The following is a 26140-nucleotide window of genomic DNA, read 5'->3' as shown; positions in this document are numbered from 1 at the left end:
TAGACATTCTGTATTACTTGATTAATGAGAGGGGAGCTTGCAAGATTCGGCTATTACAGAGGGTGTTGGAAACATTACTGTTTTCTCTTAGGTATTCTGTTTATTACCTTTAATATGTGGTTAACGTATTTTAATGCTATAAAAAAGTAATGACAGGGTTTTGAAGGACCACTCCCCTTGGGGTACCTGAGTGATGAGTCATAAAAGAAAATCTGGAGAAACGAGCAGAGCTCTTACTGTTGAGATGGTGATCATCACTATGCCCGGAATATGTTAGTTGTTTCTGCTTCTCAAATGAACTGAAAACTGCAAACTTCCCTCACACAGGAAACAGCAACTTGGTCAACGGGCTTAAAATTCAGTTGTGGCTTTGAACACAGAAGAGAAGACAGGACCCTTACCAATATCTCATGGGGTGAATCCAAGTAAAAGATTCTATGTTCCACATGACCACTGAAGATAACTAAGTTGAGAAGTAGCTTAAAAGAAGAGTTGAAAAATCACAACTGGACCAAGGGGTCAAACTGGGCAGAACTAGCTGAATGTGTTTCAGACAAGTAGAGCAGAAAAGAGAAAAGCAGACCAGGGAAATCAGTATTCTCATACCTGGAGCCACAGAAACCTTCAGCATTTGGTCAATTGCAGGGTTGGTCTAAGATGTTTTAAAGTCTTTGGGAAAATATTTGGGATTCCCTTGGTGCCCAGGCAGTTCCTTACCAGGAGTCCATTAGAATTTCTGTGAAGCAAGTAGTTTTATGGAAATTAGAAAAGGTGCAGGGTTCAGGCTCACTGTTGGTGAATTATAGCAAGCCGCAGATGGGAAGCTATGTGGTGTTTATTTCCCCAAATAGAAGTGTAAGCATTGGCATATCCATTCAAATACAGTTACGTTACACATTTTTAAGAAAAATGATTGAACTCATAAGGATGTTGTACAACTCTAAATTTTCCCCCAGAAATTTTTGTATTCCTAGAGTTTGTTTTTAGTGCCAAGTATAGAGCCCGGGATTTTTATGTGGAAGCAGATTTTTAATTTATATACGTATTTATATATGTATATAAATTAACTAATTTTAATATTCTCTTGACCACCAAGAGATTGTTGAGTATTAAAATGTTTGCAGGGCAGTAGCTTTCTTTAGGAAATATCCCCCAAATAATTTATTCTTTACAAGTGGTATCCCTTAAAGGAGTTTTATTTTTAAGTTTGTTTGTTTTGAGAGAGGGAGGGAGGGAGAGAGAGAGAGAGACATACACACACCCAAGACTAACAGTGTGGAGCCTGACAATGCGGGGCTCGAACTCCAGAACCGTGAGATCATGACTTGAGCTGAAATCAGGAGTCAGACACTTAACCACCTGAGCCACCCAGGCGCCTTCCTTTAAGGTAGTTTTAGAAGAGACAGCTGCAAAATGGAAATCTTCATGAAACCTCTGCCTCGTTTTTTTAATTTCTGTTTTGAAATAGAATTCCCCCACCTCACTTTCACAGCATTTCTTTGGGGACTGGGTGGGTAGAAGTGAATGAGGGATGATTCTTGACCCCAGGAATACAGATTATTCAGTGGGCTTAAAATGGCACAGCCCTGCTGGCTGTCTCGAATCCTAGCTCTGTGAGCTCACCCTAGAGACTGCCATAACCATAAGCGTTGGGCTCACCCTGGAGACTGCCATAACCATGGCACCCTGGCCCTTGGAAGAAGACAGACCAGTGCCCAGATAGTCACCCACTCCCTTTCTCATCTCTATGGTAGCCTGCATTTATGTCCTTGTTCTTTGGTTACATGAAATGTTTGTGTAGAGTGATTGGCCTATGCTTGCAATGATAACATTTGGTGAAATGGGAGAGCTGTCCTAACACTAACACAACTTTCAGACAGCTGATCTTTTTCTCAACAAGCCCCTAACCCTGAAGATGGCAGTTTTTTTAAACCTCTTAGGGTGAAAGTGCTTATGTACAATCTTGTTTCTAGTTGTCCTCAACTGGGGAAGATTGGCCATCTGCCTCCCCGCCTTTGAGTGAAGGGACCTGTCACTTAGGGCACTGCAGGCAGGAAAGAGGAGGTGGATGCTATACTCGGACATTGCCAAAGGAGTGGGAGGAGGCAGTGAATATATGATCTATACCCAGAGTGTACCTTAAGGTTTGAAAACCAGGGATCTCAACTTCAGTTGGTGCTGCAAAGACATATTTTATTTTATTTTATTTAAAAAATTTTTTAAATGAACATTTATTGTTGGGAGACAGAGAGCGAGCAACCAGGGGAGGGGCAGAGAGAGAGGGAGACATGCAATCCGAAGCAGGCTCCAGGCTCTGAGCTGTCAGCAGAGAGCCTGACCTGGGGCTCGAACCCATGAACTGTGAGGTCATGATCTGAGCCAAAGTCAGATGCTTAACCAACTGAGCCACCCAGACGCCCCTAAAGACATATTTTAATATATATATTTTAACGTTTATTCATTTTTTGAGAGACAGAGAGTGTGAGCAGGGCAGGGGCAAAGAGAGGGGGAGACACAGAATCTGAAGCAGGCTCCAGGCTCTGAGCTGTCAGCACAGAGCTGGATGTGGGGCTTGAACCCACGAACCGTGAGATCATGACCTGAGCTGAAGTTGGATGCTTAACCGACTGAATCACCCAGGCGCTCCCTCTAAAGACATATTTTAAAAACAAGTTGTAGCCTATAGGGTTCTTTAAGCTAGGAGTATATTGAGAAGCCCTGCTGTGTTTATTTTGGTGATACCACAGTCTCCAGTGGAAATCTGCACAATTGAGACAAAAGTCTTGTCTTTTTTCAAAGGTGTGATTATTGTTTCATTGAGTAGGTAATCAAAGATGTATCCTTTATTTTGTTATTTTTAGAGTTGCACACAATATTGTGTTAGTTTCAGGTGTACAACATAGTGATTTGACATTTGTATACACTGCAAAATGATCACCACAATGTCTAGTTACCATCTGTCAGCCATACGCAAGCGATTCCTTTTGAAGCAGCTAATTTTGGCCGAAAGAACTGTTTCTCAACCTGGACTTGATTTCTTCTTTTCTAATGTACCACTAAGGTAATTTTCTGTGTCCATTCTCCTCTGGATGTTACAACATTTTGTGATGAAATCATGAGAAAAAGTTTCTTCTGCTTTGGGGAGAGTGATTCAGACTTTGTTTAGGATGCAAAATCAGTTCTTAAGATTTGTTGCTGCCTCTGCTGCTGACCTCTCCCTGTGTGAAAGAAAATCAGTGACATTTCAGAGTGGCATAGTTACATATTTGGGTTGCATAAAATTGTTCTGTGGAATGATATTCTGAACTTTTAGAATTTGTGTTGAATTTGGTACTTGGCCAGGTCTGGAGCCACGTTCTGCTATTGCTAGACCTTTAAAAAAATTTTTTTTTCCTGCTTTTACCGGCACTGCCTCATCGCTGTTGAAAGAGCAGGATGTTGCCTGGGCTTGGCACCAGGCACTGAACCTCATTGCCTTCCTCTTCTACTTACAGGCACGGCAACCCTGGAAACCCTAAGATAGAGGTGTTGGAAGTGCTTGGATAATCCCTTTTCTTATTCTTTAAAAATCTGGCCTGTAAGCCACTGTCACATAAGTATCAGACCCGAAGATGTATAGTAACAGAGAGCTATTGCTTTCAGACCTTCCTCTGGGTTGACCTTGGTTTTGCTTTTGAGGAAGAGTAAGCAGCAGATTGGCCCATGTACATACAAAAGCAAACTGCCTTCTTATGGTTTACTGCTGCTCAGATTGGTTACAGATGCTTAAAGGAGGATTGAATTATAACCTAGTTTAAAGCTGATATATTTTAAACATCAAAACAAAACAAAAAAGCGGGACACCTGGGTGACTCAGTCGGTTAAGCGTCCAACTTCGGCTCAGGTCACGATCTCGTGGTTTGTAAGCTCAAGCCCCGCATTGGACTCTGGGCTGACAGTTCAGAGCCTGGCGCCTGCTTCAGATTCTGTCTCCCTCTCTCTCTGCCCCTCCCCCACTCAGGCTCGGTCTCTCTCTGTCTCTCTCAAAAATAAACATTAAAAAATGACATATTTTAGATTAAATGTTTCAGAAGTAATTGCAACAGGGTGTCTTATAGGCACATTACATTGCAGATGCAGCACAAGTTAAATGCTTCAGGGATAAATGGCAGTACCTGTTAGTAGGAAATATCAGCGCTGTTAACCTTATAGCAAGTTTCTTAGCTGACCTTTATATGACACATAGTACCCCTCCTTAAGCAGTAGTGTTTCACGGAGATAGGAGAAAGACTCTGCTCTCCTTGGGAGTTTTTAGTGCTCTGCTGCTTCTCTTTAAATCTGTTTTATTTAATTTTTTAAAAAATGTTTATTTTTGAGAGACACAGAGAGACAGAGCACGAGTGGGGGAGGGGGAGAGAGCGAGAGAGACACAGAATCCCAAGCAGGCTCCAGGCTCTGAGCTGTCGAGGCACTGAGCCTGACGCGGGGCTCAAACTTACAAACTGTGAGATCATGACCTGAAGTCGGATGCTTCACCACCTGAGCCACCCAGGTGCCCCTTTAAATCTGTTTTTGAGATGCTTTTTGCAGATCTCATCCTGTGCATAATTTCCTTACTTTGAGGCGTTTTAAATTCTTAAGTAATGAAACCTCCCAAGTAATAAAACCTCTGTTAGATATGTTCCACAGTGGAACTAGCCTATTCCAAATTTTATGTTTGCCAGAGTAGTGGTGTAGCCAAAAGGCAGTGTCATTTGTAAAAGCTGGCAAGTCGTCTAGAGGTGAAATCGATCTGGAGTTTCAGTTTCTGGTTTGTGTTTTCCAGCTCTGCATTTTCCTTGATTGTTTTTCAGAACCTTGCTTTCATGTTTTGGCTTTGCAGACTTTTCCTTGCCCCAGTATTTGAAAGAAGTTTTTAAAAAGTACATTTTAGGCAAGCCAATGAATACCTAAGCAGTAATAGGTACATAACTGGACAGAGGGTAGCTATTATTATTAGCTTTTAAAAAAGTATGTAATTGTCTGGTTGGGCCATTATTATAGGGTCAAGGGTTGCCTCATAGGCGACCTCCTTTCCGATTCTACCTATATGTCTGCTCTCAGTGTTAGTCTAATGTCCACTTACAATATTATCTATTGAATAGTGAGCTCGATGAGTATATGCTCACGGAATACGTTTTGAACAGATGTTTGAACAGATCTGTTTTTGAACAGATGAATGTGCATGCACCTGTGACCACCCAGGTTTTAAGAAACTAGGTTTTGAAAAATATTACAGGGGCGCCTGGGTGGCTCAGTCGGTTAAGCGGTCGACTTCGGCTCAGGTCATGATCTCACGGTCTGTGAGTTCGAGCCCCGCGTCGGGCTCTGTGCTGACAGCTCAGAGCCTGGAGCCTGTTTCAGATTCTGTGTCTCCCTCTCTCTCTGACCCTCCCCCATTCATGCTCTGTCTCTCTCTGTCTCAAAAATAAATAAACGTTAAAAAAATTAAAACATTACAAAGGAAATTGGTTGTTACCGGCTATATGTATTTTTGATTACTTTCCTCAAATAGAAATGTTATTATGGTGGTTAGTTTTCAGCAATGATGATTATAAAATCAAAGAAAAGAGAGACTGAACCATTTGTTTCCTGCATCAGTGAGTCTGTGCACAATAGGGTGACATCACTATCATATTCAGGAGAGGCCATGTGGTGTAATAATCTTCACACCTTTCTGTTGTCATGATAGAGGGCATAGGGACTTACTGTCAAAGAAGTTTTATTACAACATATTCTTGTTTATATGTCAGGATCTCTTAACCAAATGCATTTTTTCTTCTAGATTTTTCAAATGTGATCTTACTAGATGGCTTATTTTTAAAAAATAACAGTGCTTCATTTTGGAACAATTTTAGATTTACAGCAGATTTGTAAACATAGTTCACTGGTTCTGTATATCTTTACCTGGCTCCCCCTTAATGTTAACATTTAATGTAACATTGGTATAGTACTCATAACTGAACTGTGCAATTTGTTTGGATTTCTCTAGTTTTTCTACCAGTCTTTTTTTTTTTTTTTCTGTACCAGGATCTGAAATTGTTACACGTTTTTTTTTTTATTTTATTTTATTTAAAAAAATTTTTTTTTCAACGTTTATTTATTTTTGGGACAGAGAGAGACAGAGTATGAACAGGGGAGGGGCAGAGAGAGAGGGAGACACAGAATCTGAAACAGGCTCCAGGCTCTGAGCCATCAGCCCAGAGCCTGACGCGGGGCTCGAACTCACGGACCGCGAGATCGTGACCTGGCTGAAGTCGGACGCTTAACCGACTGCGCCACCCAGGCGCCCCATATTGTAAAAAACCTGTTTAGATAAAAAGACAAAATATGGGTAATCCCCCTACAAGGAGATAACTACTGATATTTTTAATACACATCCTTCCATATTTTTTTCTATAGAGAATATATTCCCTATAGAACATTCCCCCCCTACAAAAAAAAAAAAACTATTCATATTTCCTTAAGAGACAAGTTACAAACTGTGTTGTAATTTGCTTTTTTACACTTAATATAGCATTTTTTGTGTTTACATTTTTCCTCATCTAATGCTTTTAACATAGTTTAATTTATTCCCTACCCTTAAGACATTTTGTTGTTTCCATTTCTGAGCTTAATTCTTCATGCCTTAAGGCCAAACTATGCATGTGTTCTTAATGCCCTGCCCATAAACCTGAGAAATAGGACACTAGTCTCAGTAACAATGGCTCATTAAGCGAGTGATTCTAAATATCTGTGTATTAGGTTGAATCATTTGAAACTGCTGTTTTTTTTAACGTAACAGGTTTTGACTATTGGAAGTTTTATATGGGTCAGCCTAATAGTTGGAAAAGCTTTCTAAAAAAAAAAAAAAAAAAGAAATGGGTGGGCAGGTGGCACCTGGGTGGCTCAGTTGGTTGAGCATCCGACTCTTGATTTCAGCTCAGGTCATGATCCCAGGCTCATGGGATCAAGCCCTGCATTGGGCTCTGTGCTGAGCATGAAGCCTGTTTAAGATTCTCTCCCCTCTGCCCCTCTTCCCTGCTCGTGCATGCTGTTTCTCTCCAAAATAAAAAAAAAAAGAAAAGAAAAAGCTTTCTAGGTTATTCTGATCCCTTCCTGCTCTCCTCCTCCATTCTCATTCATCTGAGAATCCCTGTCCTCTAACTCTACTGAGTATGCCTGCATTTAGAATGGTGAGCAGACACATTTTGTCAGGCAAGAGTGTTCACACACTCCCCCTTCAAAATTGCTGAACATTCAACCTAAGCTCTCTGCAAGATAGCCCGACAGCTTGGTCTTCTAATTGCAGATCTGTATTGGATGGCCAGGGACACAGGTGCCACCCAGTGGTGCCTTTTAGAGGAACGGCTCATGTTTCTCTACCACCCTCCAACATATCAAATACTTTCATTCTTTCCCCTTTCTTTTATGCATTTCCATGTTCATGGTCTCCCCTTCCTTTTCTTCTCCCAACCTATGCCAATGGCACTTCTGGGTTTCATTATACTAGCTGGGTTTCATATACTAGCTATATAACTTTGCAGTGATAATCCCTATTTAAATAAAGGCTTTGGAACACTAGTCAAGAAGTAATAAATAAACACACCGAATAGACTGTTATTTGGTCTGCTTATGAAGTCCTGATTCCTACCCAAAATGGGTATTAAGTGTGTATTCTGTCAGAATATGGCACTTCTTGTGTTTAATTTCAAGCTTCTCAGTTGTATGGGGGGAAGCGCTTTTATATAGGTCAGATTTGAAGAGGCATACACATCTACCTAAGAGTGAAAGATTTAACTTGGAAGTCATTCTTTAGTTTCCCTTCTGTGTAGCAGGACTTGTTAATTCATCCCGTGTTCATCCAGAAACTATTTGGTAAGCATTTACAGTGTACCTGTACTGTGCTAGGTCCTGTGGATTATAGTGGGGATCAAGACAGGCATGACCTCTGCCTTTAAGGAGCTTACAGCCCAGCAAGGGGACAGAAACTTGAACAAGTTTAAGTACTGTGCTGTATGGGTGCCCGCAGAGCAAATAGCAGAGACACCTGACGTAACGTGGGGAGGTAAGGAAGGCTTTTTAAAAGTGCTATTTAAACTAAGACCTAAAGGAAGCCAGGAAAAGGGAGAAAAGAATGTCCTTGGCAGAAGGAAAAGCATGTATTAGACTCCAAGGTGAGAGATTAAGCTTGGTTCTTCTGAAAAACTAAAGTTTATAATGGCCAGAGCTTGTGAGATCAGCTTGATTTGAGCCTCACACAAGTCCTCACAACAGGTAGTAATAGTACTTCCTCCATTTTAGAATTGTGGCAAATGGGGTAAAGAGGTTAAACAACTTGCCCCAGGTCACCCAGTGCTAGAAAGGGGCACAGCCAGGAGCTGGACCCAGGCCATCTGGCTCCAGCATTTTGGCTCCTAACTACCATGGTAGACTGCCTCTCAGCAGGGCATTGTGTTACATTGGAGCTTCATGGGCTGTTTCTTTAGCCTTCAATGAAGCATAGGACCTTATCCTGTTAATCTGTGGTCTTTTTTCTCAGATTGGCCAGGTGAAATACAATTTTTCTTACTAAGCTGAATATGAGGTTATACTAGGCACAGACTATTCCAAGAGCCAGAACTTATAAACATGTGAAAAATTCTTTAAGCTTACAGCATCTGGGTTAGCCCAGAAACTCTCCGGCTTGCTTTGGTCTTTTACCATTGATTGGGAACCAAGTACTTCATTTGATATGCAGCTCTAAGGTTGCTACCCTGTATTTTCCAGAGAATCATTGATGGGAAGTTATAATTACTTGTTGTTGTTTTTTTTTTTTTGTAAAAAAGAATGAGTAATAAAATATGTATCCCTGCAAGGCTGGAATTTTTGCTTGATTGCTACAGTTAATTTGGCAATATCCTTTCCTCTGACTTTTAAAGTTAGTTAAAGGGTAAACACAACTTTTTAAATAGGACTATAGTCTTTAAAAGTCATAAATTAAGAACCTATAAATGGAGAGATCTTATAGTGGTTGTGATTTATCCTTTTATGTACTTAAAATATAAGCATGTGTTTTGTAAGATGAGGAATTGAATACTTCAGTTTGAATTTATCAATTAAGGTTTAGAATTTTTTTTTTAATGTTGTCTATTTTGAGAGAGAGAGAGACTGAGCGGGGAAGGGGCAGAGAGAGGGAGACACAGAATCTGAAGCAGGCTCCAGGCTCCGAGCTGTCAGCACAGAGCCCAACGTGGGGCTCGAACTCACGAACCATGAGATCATGACCTGAGTCCAAGTTGGATGCTAAACCAACTGACTGAGCCACCTAGGCGCCCCTATCAATTAAGGTTTTAATCTAGATTTCAGAAGTTGGATTATAAATATTGCATTGTATGTAAACTGAGATTGTCATAATTTTACATTGTTGAAACACTGGGGATAAAGAATTGTGCATGTGTGTACGCATATGTATGCATAATGGCACAAAGCTGGTACTTTCATTTACCTGCCCTTTTGTATATGACAGTGGATTTAATCAGGAGTCTGTATTTCTCTCCACTAGTGAAGGTTGGCTTTTGCAGATGTAGCATATATTCTTGCCTTGTTCTTTTGTGGGGCCAGAGTTAGAGTTATCACTAGAGTCACCACTAGGAATGTTTTTGCCAAAAAACGGGTGAGGATTCTGACAATAATTACACTGGGCCAACAGGTAAACCAGGGGACAGACTCTGGCAGACTGGCAAGTGTGACCACCATCATTTGAACCTGTTCACATAAGCATCAAATTTGTGGGCTTAGCTTCAGGAGCACTGGGTCAACCCAGTTGAGTTAACCAGCAGCCACAGATCGTTTTCCCTTGACTTTACAGTAAAAACATTAATTTTCAAGTAGATACATTATTATATGTTGCGGTGCAATCGTATGTGTATCAGCTGTACTCTTATGATAGTATTTAGTATTGTGGACTCTGCTGCTAGGCCCTTTCGAGATTATTGCAGGACACACTCCTAGCCGTCTGGGCCTTACAGGAAGTGAGATTACTTAATGATACTTTACTGTTACCTGAAACATTTTGAAATGAAAACTTTGAGGGAAAGAGATGATTCAGCCTTTTCTGCCTGCTTCTTTTTGAAGCGAGTACGCGTTTGTAATGTGATATCACAGTTGATTGGAATGTCTAAAGCAAGTCAGTCTTAGGTAAGATGATACACTCTGAAGTTCAGAGAAGTTGGTCCCAGAGTTGAGGCTGTAAACAACTGGATACTGATGGAGACTTCAGTTCTGAAGTGCCCTTGCTTCAAAATCCTTCTTAGCCCCTGAGTGGAAGGCAACGAGGTGATCCCCACTTGGTGCCTTTTGCTTGTGATACCTTTTCGGAGAGAAGGCCTTGATTTCCCCTAGAGGGCTGATGCTGGTCAGACAAAAACCCTTTTCCTTTATGAGAGCAGAAGAGTTGGCAAGTATGACGGGGTGTCTATTAAATCTTAAGCAGATATCCTCTGGCATTTGAGTTCCTGCTTATTTTAATAGGATAAGCGAGTGGAACCCTGGGCTTTTGGGAAGTTACTTGTATTTCATTCTGTGTGGAACCCCTTAGGATTGTCTGCTTTTTTGATAGCGTGCATTCACTTGCCAATAGTTGTCAATGGTTGTTAGTCACATTTTGGCATAGGGGACCACGAGGACAGTTAGCTTTAGGGAACATTTAACATTGTAGTTATAGCAAGAAAAAAGGAACTTTATTCTGCTTTGTTGATTATGTTTCTTGAGCAAAAGAAGTTTCTTTTATTTTGAGTCTAGGTAGTTTAGAAACAAGTGTCTAATCTTTCGGTAGCACAGTTGAAGTCAACTTTTGGATCCTTTTACAGTGTCACTTCCCCACTTGAGTAGCACCAAATGCCTTAGGGGCCCTATTCATTGTCACTTCCCAACACACACAAACACAGATGCACACTAGAATTAATTGAAAGACTAGTGCTCTATTCTCTCCTTATTTATTAAATGATGACACTAATATGTTCACTGCAGAAGTTTTAGAAAGGATAGGAAAAATATAAGGATAAAACTAAAAATCACTGATAATTCTACAACCTCGGGGGGGGGTGGGGTTAACATTTCAGCTTGTAGTCTGCATACCGTTTGAAGAGGTTGATATTTATTGTTCAAGTTTCCTCTTAAGCCAATGAAACTGTATATATCTTGAATATATCCTTAAATACGCTTTGGCAGTGCTGTATTTGATGAGTGTGTAGTATTTAATTATATTGATGCATCGTTATTTTACCAATATCCATCCATTTGGGCATTTGCAATTAGTTCTTTGTTTTTCAGTTCTTTTTATAACAGTGATGAGTGTTGTCTACGTTTTTGTGTGTGTGCACCTCTGATTAATTCCTTAGGATATTCCTAGAAGTAGAAAGTGAAATAACTAGGTTGGGAGTATGATGTAAGAGGCATATTTCCAAATTGCTTTCCGTAAAGCTTGTACCAATTTATGCTTCTGTCAACAGTATATAAAGTGCCTTTTTGTATATATTTGGCGGCACTGAGTACTTTCTTTATTCTTAATTGGCACTCCTTCTGATGGAACTTCCACACATTGCTGTTCTAGTAAATAAAAATTATTCCTGGTGAAATGAAAGTGGGTATATAATATCAACAGTTAGTAGTGCAAGGAGTTGGTGGCCCTGGATACTTTGAGAACCATCAAAACAGACTGTATTTTAGCTCCAAGAGTCTATGTTTCTGAAAATATATATTTTTTCCTTCCTCAAGTAGTTTATCAATCTCAACTTTAGGGGAAAGTGCTAGGTTTTTTCCTCCTAAAATTATTGCTCCATGAGTGCTTATCGTTTATGACTTACCCTTTGTGTGCATACTGTTTATTAAGACTCATGCTTTTGTTGTCTTTAAAAACAAAATGTAACTTCTGGAAAAAATTACATGAATTTTTGGAAAGTTTGAATTGTTATACTGGAGTACTTTCTGGTGAGAATCACTTAGAGTAACAAGCACTGCATTCAAGTATTGTTCAGGTCTGTAGTATTTTTTTTTTATAAAATTTTTTAAGTTTATTTATTTTGAGAGAGAGAGCAGGGGAGGGGCAAAGAGAGACGGGGAGAGAGAGAGAATCCCAAACAGGCTCCACATCATCAGCACAGAACCCGATGGGGGGCCTGCACCCACGAACTGTGAGATCATAACCCGAGCTGAGATCAAGAGTCAGACTCTTAACTGACTGCGCCACCCAGGCGCCCCTGGGTCTTTAGTATTTTAATGAAAGCCTTATAAATCCAGAACCATCTGTGTATCAAAACATTTCTTAAATAAACTTGGAAGGAAGGGATTTGGTATGTCCAATTTTTGATATGATGCAATCTATTTGGCCAAAATGTTTAAAAAATCAGTGTTATGACATTGTTGGTCCCAAGTCAAGAATTACCAGTGCGACAGCAATTTTCATGTGTTAAAACATTTTTTCCCCTATTGGTGTTTCATAATAGCGAAGCCATATGTTTAGGCAGACCTTACAAGGATTTATTGGTGTTTGTTACTTAAAGAAATTCTTATTTAAATGCAATTGAGTATTGAGAACTTTTAAGTAAGATGTGTTTTTCCCTCTTGATGCTGTTGTTAATTTAATCCTAGGTAGCAGAAAGGATTGGAACTTTTTTGTTCTCTAATATTCTTTTTTTAAAGTTTATTTATTTTTGTAATCTCTACACCCAATGTGGGGCTTGAACTCATGATCCTGAGATCGTTACATGCCCTTCTGATTGAGCCAGGCGCCCCTGTGTTCTAATATTCTCACATTCATCTCAAGAGTAAAGAATAATCAATACTGATGAGAAAGAAATTCTTAATTATCCTGCATAGGGAAGCACATAAGATGCTTTCCTAATGTTCTAGAAAGTAGACTTTATTTTAGCTCCTATGGTCATTTGGAGAAGAGAGAGAAGAGAATTTTTTTAATGTACATATTTTTAATGTTTATTTGTTTTTGTTTTTGATAGCATAAGCAGGGGAGGGGCAGAGAAAGAGAGGAAGACAGGGGATATGAAGCAGGCTCTGCACTGACAGCAGCAATCCTGACATGGGGCTCAAATCCACAGACCTCGAGATCATGACCTGAGCCAAAGTCGCACGGTTAGCTGACTGAGCCACCCAGGTGCCCCGAGAAGAGAATCATTTTAGAGACTAGTTCACTACTCTCATTTTAATGCCTATTTTGGCTCTGAAAAATCTGTAACTTTATAAGTAAGGAGTGGAATTTATATACACCTAGTTTATTTTTCTGTTCCAGATGAAGTCTAGTACCTATATTGTAGTTCAGGTACTTGTTATTTTTATACACACACACACACACACACACACACACACACACACACAGAGTTTACATAGATGTGTGTGTGTGCATGCGCATGTGTATAAAGTTTATCATACTAATGGTAAGACTAAATGTATGTGTGTGTGTAAAGATACTAATTATAGGGGGAGAATTTGTATACCAAAATGGGTGGTAACATAATTCTAGAGTTGGAGTATTTCTCTTGGCATTGAAACTAGACTCTGTCTTTGAGCTTGGGTAAAGGCAATGGGTGTAGCATAAATAAGCATTGCTTCAAAACCGAGAAAGTACAACAAAGAAACTACCCCAGAATACTGCAGATTTAACTATGTGAAGAGATATCCATTGTTGTCATGGATATACGGGTGATATGTTCTTCCCGGTACTGACAAGAATAATTTTTGAGTTAGGAGTAGAACAAAGGACTTTCTGTTTGGCTAAAAGTGATTATAATCATTCTAAAATATAATGGTAGTTTTTTGTTACCAAATATCTGCCGAAGATGATAATGTAAACAGAAATTCTAGCTTAAGTATAGTATAGAAATGTCAAACCACTATGTTGCACACCTGAAACCAATAGAACATTTTGTCAACCATACTTCATTAATAAAAAAAATAGTTACAAATAAAGTGAAGGCTGATATGAATTGTGAAGGGAAAAAAAATAATGACTTAAACCAGCTGTATTCTCTGACAAGTGTTAGATTATTTATTTTGTCCATTCCAACAAGTATTTGATGCTATTTTCAAGCCAAGGTGGGATACAGAGGTAGTAAGATGCAGTCCTTGCCCTGAATGAGCTTACTGTTTAGATAAGTGATTAAGGCAAATTCATAAATAATACAAGGTAATGTAATAGAAGTTTCAAGCTGTTGGGGCGCCTGGGTGGCTCAGTAGGTTAAGCGTCTGGCTTCGGCTCAGGTCATGATCTCACAGTTCATGGGTTCAAGCCCTGCGTCAGGCTGTGTGCTGACAGCTCAGAGCCTGGAGCCTGCTGCGGATTCTGTGTCTGCCTCTCTCTCTCCGCCTCCTCTGTTCGAGCTCTGTCTCTGTCTCTCTTTCTCTCTCTCAAAAATAAATAAACATTTAAAAAAAACGTTAGAAGTTTCAAGCTGTTGGAGAAAAGCTGTAGAAGTTCAAAAGAAGGCAAGAAATGTTAGCTCAAGGTATCAGTGAAGATATCCCAGAAAAGGTGGCTTTTGAGCAGAATTCTGGGTAGAAAGAAGGACATGAATGAAGTCTATGACACAGGAGAATTCCAGAGAATATGAATATGATATATATTTTTTCAAGGTGATAAATGGTTTCTTTTGGGTGGAATAATAAGGCAGATATTTTTCCTATTAAAAATTATTTCATAGTAAAATATTTAATGCTGCTGATGGAAATATAAATAGGTACAGCCTTTCTGGAAAATAATTTTTTATTATATATAAATAGTTTCCTTTAATCTGCCTTTGACTTGGCAATCACACTTTTAGGAACTATGAGGAAATAATTTTTATAATCTTGAAGTGGAAAAACAACCCAGAAGCCACAAATGAGACTACCAATATGTGTTATTAAAACTTGAGAACCAATATTTGGCCCTAAGCACCCAAAACAACAGAAAAACTATATTGGGAAGAATACTGCAGACAAAGGCTTTATTTCCTTAATATATGAAGGTTTCTTATGAATCACTAAGAAAAAATGAATAATCAAGTGGAAAAAATGGACAAAGGATTTGATTCATATTCATTCATATAAGAAATTCAGATATAGTGACTACTGTAAATAATTTAATACATCCATTGAAAAATATCAAAAAAGTGTTTTTGGTGCCTGTTGAACAGAATTCAATGCAGTGTTAGAGGGGATGTGGAGAAATGGGCATATTAACACATTCCTGGTGGGAATGTGAAATGATGTATTCTATTTTATAGAGCATTAAAATTTTTTGAGGGGAATAAATTTTAAACTTTTACAAAAGAGTTGCAAAACCTAGTACATCATTTCCGTGGATCCTTCACCTAGCTCCCCCTAGTGGTAACATTTTATGTAATTATAGTACAATTAATTAAAACTAAGAAATTAATATTGGTATAATACTATTAACTAAACTACAGACTTTGTTTAAATTTCATCGGTGTTTCCGGTAACATCTTTTTTCTGTTCCTGGATCCAATCTAGGTTCTCATATAGTTGCCGTATCTCTTTAGTCTCTTCCATTTTTTTTAACTTTAAGTTTTTAATTTCAATTCCAGTAGGATTACAGTGTTATATTAGTTTCATATATATAATATAGTAATTTAACACTTCTATTCATCACCCTGTGCTCATCACAAGTGCCCACCTCAATCCCCATCGTCTATTTCACTCAGCCCCCCACCCACCTCCCCTCTGGTAACCATCAGATGGTTCTCTATAGCTAAGAATCTGTTTCTTGGTCTCTCTCTCTCTCTCTCTCTCTCTCTCTCTCTCTCTCTCATTTTTTCCTCTTTGCTTGTTTGTTAAGTTCCACATATGAGTGAAATCACATGGTATTTGTCATTCTCTGACTTATTTCATTTAGTATAAGACTCTAGCTCTCCTTAGTTTGTTCCAATCCATGACAGTTCCTCAGTCTTTGTCTTTTACGACCTTGACAGCTTTGAGGAATACTGGTTACTTTGTAAAATGTCCCTAATTTGGGTTTACCTAATTTTTTTTCTTGGTTAGATTGAGATGATGTAATTTGGGCAAGAATACCACAGAAGCAATGTTGTCTCCTTCTAAGTGCGTCCTGTCAGGGGTATGTGATGTCGATGTGCCCTATTATCAGTGATGGTAACCTTGATCACCTAGTTAAGGTGATGTCAATTGTGTTTCTCTACAGTAAAGTTATAGTTTTTCTCTTTGTAGTTAATAAATGTTATAAATGCTTCAACTTTATTATATTGTATTAATACATATTTGGGGATAATACTTTGAGACCAGTTTTAACTTTAAAACTTTCACTCACCAGGTTTTCTATTTCCTTTATTTCTTCCACATTTGTTAATTAGAATTTTTGTATAAGGAATATTTGTTCCTTCTCCCTTGTGTACTTATTTATTCAATCATTTATTTTTATTAGTATGCCCTCATGGATATTTATTTTATTCTTTGGGATTTAGGCTAACACTATCATTATTTGTTCAAATTGTCCCAGATTTGACCATTGGGAGCTCTTTTGGGTTGGCCCCTGTGTTCCTTTGGTATGTCTCCATCTTTTTTTAAAAAGTTTATTTATTTTGAGAGAGATAGGGTAAGAGAGCAGAGGAGGGGCAGAGAGAGAGGGAGAGAGAGAAAATCCCAAGGAGGCTCTGTGCTGTCAGCACAGAGCCAGATGTGGGGCTCGAACTCACAAAGTTGCACACTGTATAGATAGTATGATTCAGTTTTTGCTGAAAAGCTGTGCATGTGTGAGTGTATTAGAATATGCTTACAAAAATGTCTCCAAGGGTACCCACCATACTATTAAAAGCTCTTACTTCTACAAGATTGAATAAAAAATATGCTTTCACTTTGTATTTTATATTTTGTAATGTTTGAGGTTTTTAAACCTCTTTATTGAGATATCATGAATATTTTTAAAACACATTTTGTTTTAGGTTACATAACTTTTCCATGAAGCAACATTCTAGTCTGTGACAGTCTGGAATTATCTCCATACTCTTTACACTATTACATGATAAATTTTGGGTCGTTTTATTTAGGTTATAACATTTGTTTAATACGTTTTAGTTGTTTGTGAATCAAGTGACCTATGATCCTATGAAACATTTTAGATTCTTGGACCACTCATACTCAAATATATTCTTAAATTTTTTTTTTCAACGTTTATTTATTTTTGGGACAGAGAGAGACAGAGCATGAACGGGGGAGGGGCAGAGAGAGAGGGAGACACAGAATCGGAAACAGGCTCCAGGCTCTGAGCCATCAGCCCAGAGCCTGACGCGGGGCTCGAACTCACAGACCGCGAGATCGTGACCTGGCTGAAGTCGGGCGCTTAACCGACTGCGCCACCCAGGCGCCCCTCAAATATATTCTTAAAGGGAAAAGAAAAGATTGTACTGTAGCTTAGATTTTGAGCAGTGCTCTCTAGTAGTTTGATTGACTTATGACAGTCATGTAGGCCTGTTTTAAATGTCATTTTCGGGGCACCTGGGTGGCTCAGTCAGTTGGGCGTCCGACTTCGGCTCAGGTCATAATCTCGAGGTCCATGAGTTCGAGCCCCGCGTCGGACTCTGTGCTGACAGCTCAGAGCCTGGAGCCTGTTTCAGATTCTGTGTCTGCCTCTCTCTCTGACCCTCCCCCGTTCATGCTCTGTCTCTCTCTGTCTCAAAAATAAATAAACGTTTAAAAAAAATATCATTTTCTTTTTCCTTTATGACTCTTTAGAAATCATTTTTGAAATAAACAACATTTATGGGAATTTTGGAAGCTATTAAATCAGCACAAAGAATATATATGAAAATATTAAAACATAGAACTCACCTGTAATCCTACCACACAGCAATAGCTAGCTAGCATTAATATTTGGTACATATCTTACTAATTTTTCTATGAATATCTACCCACTCAAATATGTGTATATAATGGAGTTATATGTACTGTTTTGTATCTGTGTTGTTTCTTGATTTCAACATTTCTAACCTTTGAACTGTATTCTACTATGGCAGTTTTCATTCACTAGCACTTGTTAATATGTGGCTTACATGTATTTATTTGAAGCAAGACCATTTCTTAGAACAGTGTTTTATAAGGGACTCACCAGAATTTACTTTTAGATTTGAACACCAAGTGCTCAGAACTTTGTTAATATTTTCCACTGTTTTCTGAAACATTCTCTTTTAAACTTACTAAGATGGGTCCTTGAGATATCAATTATAGGAGGAAGATTCCTTATGGTTTAAACATTTACAGCAGATGTTATCACAAGTTCAGTATTGACTTTACTTCTAGAAGAATGTTCTCAAAATGCTGGCTAACAGACTAACTTATTTGCAAGAGGGCAAAAACTAAACACATTAATGGTTTATTTTTAAGCCTGCCTCAAAAGATGAGGGTTGTCTGAAGTTGAACAGCACTGCCTTGTATTTGTATTGCTTTTTCCTTAATCACTGTCCTATTAGCCGCATGGACACAGTTTTGCTGCATGGTATTCGGTGAGTAAGGTTTTCTCAGGGCTGCCTCATTGCCTGATTGAAAGATGATAAACTCTAGAAGCTGTATTCTCTCTTTTTCCATTCACCAGGTGATCATTAAGTGGAAATAAACTATATTATATGCTGTATTCTGTTAAAAGTTTGCCTTGTGAAGGATTTCCAACTTCCTTGTGTTACAAAAACTTGAGTGTACATGTGAACTGAAAAGTATGTTCAAACTTTGCATTCTAATTTCTGCTAGATCATTCCTAGTCAGAGTCCTTTGTAAATAGAGCCTGCATGGTGACAATCTGCTTAGTCCTTTTATATGAAATTATCTCTTCAATTTATTTTAATAATGGGATGCTATTTTTGTAGGGGGGAGGCTAGGAGAGAGGTTAAGTTCAGGGTCAGGTTTTCTGTTGTACAGAAAAAATTAGGCTATGTTAGGAAATGTGATTTAGTTCCCTTTTATCTGCTGGGCAGCTGTTGCTTTTTTTGTGTGATGAAAGAAATGTCCATTAAAGTTATAGGCAGTAAAGTCTATCTTTTATATTCAAGAACCTCTTAGAGTTGCTTTGTCTTGCCCGATTGATGGAGGGCTATGAGACTGGAAATGTATCTCCCCCTGCCACCCATAGGTCTTTCAGTGATTTTATGCAAGGTTAGTCTTTGTCATTTATCAGTTACCTGAATTAATCTGTGGGGGAAATCTCTCCATTTGTATATAGAAATAGGAAGTTTTCCCTCCCCATAATTCTCTTTCTGAGCTTTTTGGACTTGAATATGTATATGCGGAGATTTACTTTACTTGTGTTGATATCAAACGTTAGCCCTGTGGGAGAAAAATAAGAAAATGTTAAGTAGCATGCCTTCTGTTTGTAAGTAGTCTTAACCATCTGTGTTCACACATGTACTGAACACTGTCCCCAGCACCCTCTCCCCAAAAGTAGATTGTGGATATTCACTTGCATTGGAAAAGTAGTTCTATCAAACAAAAGGCATGCTCTGTTACTGATAGGTCCTGGTATATATATATCATCCTTCCCTTCATTGTTCTCTGATGGTAGCAAAGGAGAAAGTGAACTGAGTTAATACCAGCTTGTTAGTGTGGTGATTAGGCCCAAGGGTGTTTGTGACTTCCATTGGGGCATCTAGATTAAAAAAAAATTTTTTTTTTTTAATTTTTTTTTTCAACGTTTATTTATTTTTGGGACAGAGAGAGACAGAGCATGAACGGGGGAGGGGCAGAGAGAGAGGGAGACACAGAATCGGAAACAGGCTCCAGGCTCCGAGCCATCAGCCCAGAGCCTGACGCGGGGCTCGAACTCGCGGACCACGAGATCGTGACCTGGCTGAAGTCGGACGCTTAACCGACTGCGCCACCCAGGCGCCCCCCCAAAAAATTTTTTTAATGTTTATTCATTTTGTGAGAGACAGGAAGAGTCAGAGCATGAGTGGGGGAGGGGCAGAGAGAGAGGCAAACCCAGAATCTGAAGCAGGCTCCAGGCTCTGACTTGTCAGCACAGCTTGAACCCACGAACCACAACAACATGACCTGAGCTGAAGTTAGATGCTTAACCGACTGAGCCAGCCAGGTCCCCCCGCCAAATTTTTTTTGAAGGGTTCTTCTCTTAGTCCTACTTAAGTAAGTCCTGCTTAAGTACTACTGCGTGGAAATAAGAGCTCATTTCTTCTTCAAAATTATAATCGTGCCTAGGATACCCCAGTAGTGTTGAAATGTGCAATAAGTAAGCAATGTCAAATTACTGAAGGACCTTATTTTACCATTCTGAGTATTCAGATGGTAAGTCCTTGTCTCCTGTGTTGTACAAAATATGTTAATCTTCAGCTGCAAGCTGACCTTAAATCTTCATGGCATATCCATCTTGAAGAAAGAACATCATGAAACTGATCTGTATATTCACTGAGGAAAGATGAAAATATCTGTAGGTTTTACCTAGACCAGGGCTGTATTTTAATTTGGAAAGAACCTTTTGCTGTTTAAAGGAAATTATTCATTGTGGGTTTTTATGGGGAAATCGCTAGGTGCCTGCAGGCACTTGGGGGTGGGGATATCTAGGTAGATTGACTAGTTTTCTGTGGTCACACTTTGTCTCTGTCTCTGAACTTGGCTCCTGTCCTGTTTGGGAGATGGGGGGGAATAAGAAGTACAAATAAAACTGTTAAGAGCATGAATCCTGCTTCTTGCCATTTTCTTTTTATTTTACTTTAAAATTTTTTATTGAGATACAATTGACATATAACATTGTGCGGGGCGTACGTGTTGATTTGATACATTTATATATTGTTATGATTACCACTGTAGTTATAGCTGACACCTCTATTGCATCACATAATTATCATTTCTTTTTGGTGGTGAGAACATTTAAGATCTAGTTTCTTTGAAGTTTGGAAGTGTATGACACAGTCTTGTTGGCTATGATCACTATGTTGTGTATTAGATCTCCAGAACTTACTCATTTTCTGTTTGCAAATTTTTACCCTTTAACAACACCTCGCCAGTCTCCCCTACCCCCCTACCAACTCCTGATAACCACCATTATATGCTGTTCCTAGGCGTGGAATTTTTAGATTCCACATATGAGTGACATCATGCAACATGTCTTTCTCTGCCTGGCTTATCTCACTAAGCATAATGTCCTCAAGGTCCATCCAGGTCATTGCAAATGGCAGGCTTTCCTTCTTTATCATGGCTGAATATATTCCATTGTATGTATGCACACACCACATCTTTATCCATTCATCCACTGGCCGGACACCTGGGTTATTTCCATATCTCGGCCATTGTGAATAATGCTGCGGTAAACATGGGAGTGCAGATATCTTTTTGCTATCCTGTTTTCATTTCCTTGGGACATATACCCAGAAGTGGGACTGCTGAATCATAGGATAGTTGTGTTTTTAACTTTTTATGCGACATCCATACTGTTTTCCATAGTGGCTGTGCAAATTTACATTCCCACTAACAGTGCACAAAGCTTCCCTTTTCTCCACATCCTCTTGTCTCCACATCTAACGCTTGTTATCTCTTGTCTTTTTGATGATAGCCATTCTGACAGGTGTGATGTGATAGCTCTTTGTGGTTTTGATTTGCATTTCCCTGATGATGAATGATGTTGAGCACCTTTTCATGTGCTTGTTGGCCATGTGTATGTCTTCGGAAAAATGTCTATTCATTTCCTCTGCCCATTTTTGTAAAGTTTTTAAAATTTATTTTGAGAGACAGAGGAGAGAGAGAGAGAGAGAGTGTGTGTATGTGTGTGTGTGTGTGAGAGAGAGAGAGAGAGAGAGAGTGGGAGAGGGGCAGAGAGAGAGAGAGAGAGAGAGAGGGAGAGAATTCCAAGCAGGCTCCGCACTGTCAGCACAGAGCTCGACACCCAGACTCAAACTCATGAACCACGAGATCATGATCTGATCTGAAATCAAGAGCTGGATGCTTCACTGAGTGAGCCACCCAGATACCCCCTCCACTCATTTTTTAATCTTGCCATTTTTTCCCCACAGAGTTTTGACTACGGTTTCTTAATCAGGCTCAATTACTTTTCTGAGATTCTAATAGCATTACTTCTAGCCAGATCATCTCTAGTCATTTCTTGGTTTTCCTTTGATACCTGGCTCATCATGAGCTAAGGTGCACAGGTAATGCAAAACAGCACTTGAGTTTTGTTTTTTTTTTAAAGGAGTTCTTTTCTCATGTCATTGTAGCCATAAGCGTTGTCTTTTATTGCAGATTGAAATCAAAGAAGATAGACGTGTTCTTCTTGAGAGAAAAAGGAAATCTGTAAGTATTTGTTCTTTAAAAATTCTAACTTTGTAATTTTATCAGCTTTTGGAAAAAATTAAGTTTTAACCATACTAACAGGTGTCTTGACTCATTTTGTAGTGGAAAAACCCTGCCAATGTTTGTCTTAAAAAGGCAGGATTTGGAAAAGTAAAGTGGGAAAACTTTTCACCCTGTACACCTTGTAAAATTTAGACCATCATCACTCATTTATAAAAGGGGAGGTGATAATTGAAATCTAAGTAAAATCTTTTTCCTTGAGTGATACCAAAACATGGACTCACAGATTGGAGTTCCAGTTCTGACTCTTGAGGCTTACAGGCTGTTGAGTGTCTTTGACAAGGTATCTTGCTTCCCTTTGCATCAATTTCCTCATCTGTAATGAGGTTCATTATTACTGATGAAGATAGATCTGTAGTAGCATATATCCTCCCTAATAAATTAAACCTTATTCTAGTTACTGTTTCTCAAAACTGACTTAAATATATTCCTGATTTTCAGAGTTGTAAGTATTAGTCCTTCCTTCGCTGAAGCATCTACTCTAGACCATAGCATGGAATCAAAGAAATACAACAGAGCACTTAAATTAGAATCACAGTGTTTGAGTCTTGGACGTTGAAAATTATCTAGTCTAGTATTTCCCAAACATTGATTTTCAGACAAATGCTGGTCAGTGAAGAGTTTTTATTGGTCCACGGTGAAGTGAGGAGAGTAAGGACAATGGGCCATTTGTTTCTTAAAGCTAAACTCTTCCCATTTACACGATTACTTGTTATTATAAGATCTGTCCATCTAATTTGGGGGATTAAATACATTCTATCTTCTATGAAATGATGGTGATAGCAAATGGTAGGGTTTTGTTTTGTTTTGTTTTGTTTTTTTAAATGTCCATACCTGGCCAAAAAAAAAAAAAAAAAGGCAGCTGTGTTATTTCTCTCACCATCCTTTTTTTGTTTCAAAAACTTAGTGGTCTGTGATATCTTAAAATAAGAACCCAGCTTTCTCATTTTACAGATGAGGAAACAGACAAGAAGTTATTTAATTTGTTCCAGGTCTTACAGTTCAGCAAGCTGCTGAACCAGGACCAAAACCCTGTATACGATGCTGCCTCTCTTGTATTTCTGGTCTTTTCTACGAATCGCTTTAATTATAATAGGTTATAAACTTGAAACAGACGAACTGGTAGTTTTCATGTGCTAATCACTATTTTTGAATTGCAAGTGTAAAGAAATTCAAGACTTGATGTTCTGGTACAGCTCAGTGCTAAAGTCGACCGATTATTAGTTTGCATTAGAAAAACCTTAAGCGCGGCCAGAAATTTTCATAAGCAGACCTGAATTCACTGTCTCTGAATTCAGCTACTTAGCACACTACGCCGGGATTGATCAAAGAAGTAAGATACCAGTGAGGTTAGTGTTTCCTTTGGGAAATAGACTGTGGTTCCATTGTGAGGGCAGTAGTATTCAGACTTGTATAGTTTATTTATCCACAGAGAGTTTGTTTCCTTTCTCTCTCCCTCCCTACTTCTCTCTCTCTCTCTCTCTCTCCCTCTCTCTCTCACGCACACACACACACACACACACACACACACACACACACACACACTGCAAACATAGATAAACATTTATAGCAATCGGCCTACAGCCCATCTAGATAGGTAAGAGAAAAAACTACCAAGGCAAAGAGTGGGAGTTGCCAAAAAGCATTAGCAGAAACATAAGGCCAATTGTGTTCAGGAGTGTGTACGGGTTCTTGGGAGTGTCTTTGACACTTTAGAGACTCCTCTTCAGTTGGCAGAGCTTGGCCTTGCTTATCCCAAAATACACTTCAAAACAGAAATACCGAATTCCATTTCCCTCCCTCCCTCACCTTAGTGAAACATGCATGGGCCAGGTAAACAAATGAACGTGAAGAGAGCAGAATGGAAAGTATTCCTCATCCCTAGTATGGAGACATTGACTCTATGAGTACTTTTCCATGGCTTCTTGTATTTAGCTTCATAAATACATGCTTTAGTTAATAATTTTTTTAATTTCTAAAATGTGAGGCACCCCACCCCCCATAATATACATTTTGAATGATCTGTCTTTGGAATATCTGTGCCCTTCTCTTTACCAGTGCTAATATTTGAGAGTTGACTGAATGGTTACAGGATTTCAGTCTTCAACAGATTGATCAGTCTTTGAGTTCTTTTATTAGTCTCACTTATAAAGATGTATTTAATACTGAAGAGCAGAGTGAGCTTTAAAAAAAACAAAACAGGGTCATCCAGTTTCACATGGTGGCCATGGGGTTGAATTTTAGTGACTTATTTGGCCATTTTGTAAGAAATAAAGATTACATTGTTGCATAATTTTTAACAGTATAAAGTACTGGGTAACTACATTAACAAAGAACTAACCTGTTAGACTGGCTCCTCTAGCAAATGTGGAGGGTAAGTCATGTGGCAAAAAAGGTATAGTTGCAAAATTCTCCCTGCTACACAAAGTTATTACTATGGGAGTATTACTGCTGGTCACAGATTTTTTTTTGTAATCTATACTTGTGGTTTGTATTACTTTATTGTTGACAAGTAGGTAACATGACAGGAGATACAGTCTGTGTAACTTTCACTTGGACAAAATACATTTATTATAACTAAGTTAATTTGATTTTTAAAATTTTTTTAATGTTTATTTATTTTTGAGAGAGAGAGAGAAGCAGAGAGAGGGAGACACAGAATCCGAAGCAGGCTCCAGGCTCTGAGCTGTCAGCACAGAGTCCAATGTGGGGCTCAAACTCATGAACTGTGAGATCATGACCTGAGCTGCAGTTGGATGCTCAACCGACTGAGCCACCCAGGCTCCCCTAATTTAAAGTGAAGTTCTGTAACCCAATTATTTTTATTAGCATCTGTTAAAACCATAACTGTGTTCCTTTGGAGAAAAATTACCTAGGCAATAGAAGACTTTACAGACAAAATTAAAGGCTACGCCACGGTGCGATGCGCCCCCTAATTCAGCAGCAAGGTTTTGTTTACAGGGATCTGTAGCAGTTAATTTTCAGCAGTAGCTGCAGAACATTGAAATGGGCACTGTGCTATCTACTCACCCTTTATGGCACTGAACCCTTTTTTATGTTTCTCCAAACATGTACCTCTCGGAACTTAGTTTTTCTTCCCTTTTCCAGGTGTCTGATAAAGTTGGATGGTAACATCATGCTTCGTCAGTATGTGGCCATTACTAACATGGTTTATCCTCACAATTCCTTAAATGCAAGCTTTGGGTAAAATCCATACAACCAACTCCTGACTTTTGAAAGCTTCATAATATTTAAAAATCAAGTGTGTGATGATCACTTAAAATGGGGAATAGATATATAATTACACAATGTATGTGAAATGTGTAGGCAGCAACATTGGCTCCCAGATCTCCTCATTTCAACACATTAGATCACCTTATTTCAACACATATAGATAGGATCCCAATTACAAGATCCTATGACCTAGAAAAAACATAATCTGATGCATGCTGGGGATGTTCTTAAGGCATTATGGGAGGGAACTTTTGCTGCAGTGTGAAAGAGCATCTTCAACATGGCAGCTGAGGTGCTTTCTTTGCTGGGAAAAGCTGGGAAGAGACTGGCAGGATGGCGACTTCAGGAGTTAATAACTCTCCAGGTGATGAAGTAGACAGGCTTGGTTAATCTTGTTAGAGACGCACCCAAAGATCAGTCATAGTTGTGAGACGCTGCTGATCAAAAAAAAAAAAAAAAAAAAAAAAAAAAAAAAATAGCTTGCTAGGCACAGGTGCAGTGAGTTGGGATAGGGCATGTATATGTTCACCCTAGGTCTTTGTTTCTGTTTTGCTTTTTCAGT

General features: G+C 38.9%; 1 protein-coding gene across 3 annotated transcripts in view; it reads left to right on the top strand.

The window, feature by feature from the left end:
• ACSL4 (acyl-CoA synthetase long chain family member 4) overlaps positions 1-26140 on the top strand; it is an 88291-nt gene that overhangs the window by 10269 nt on the left and 51882 nt on the right. For 2 of the 3 annotated variants that reach the window (XM_047843757.1, XM_047843760.1), the window contains exon 2: positions 22234-22284. The gene's annotated coding sequence lies outside the window, so the exon portion shown is untranslated. Of the gene's footprint in view, positions 1-13406; positions 13412-22233; positions 22285-26140 lie in introns of those variants that run through there. The other variant, XM_047843761.1, reaches the window with a different exon arrangement.

This window comes from Prionailurus viverrinus, chromosome X (genome assembly GCF_022837055.1).
Source record: "Prionailurus viverrinus isolate Anna chromosome X, UM_Priviv_1.0, whole genome shotgun sequence".
NCBI lineage: Eukaryota > Metazoa > Chordata > Mammalia > Carnivora > Felidae > Prionailurus > Prionailurus viverrinus.
This window is presented reverse-complemented; position numbering and strand designations above follow the sequence as displayed.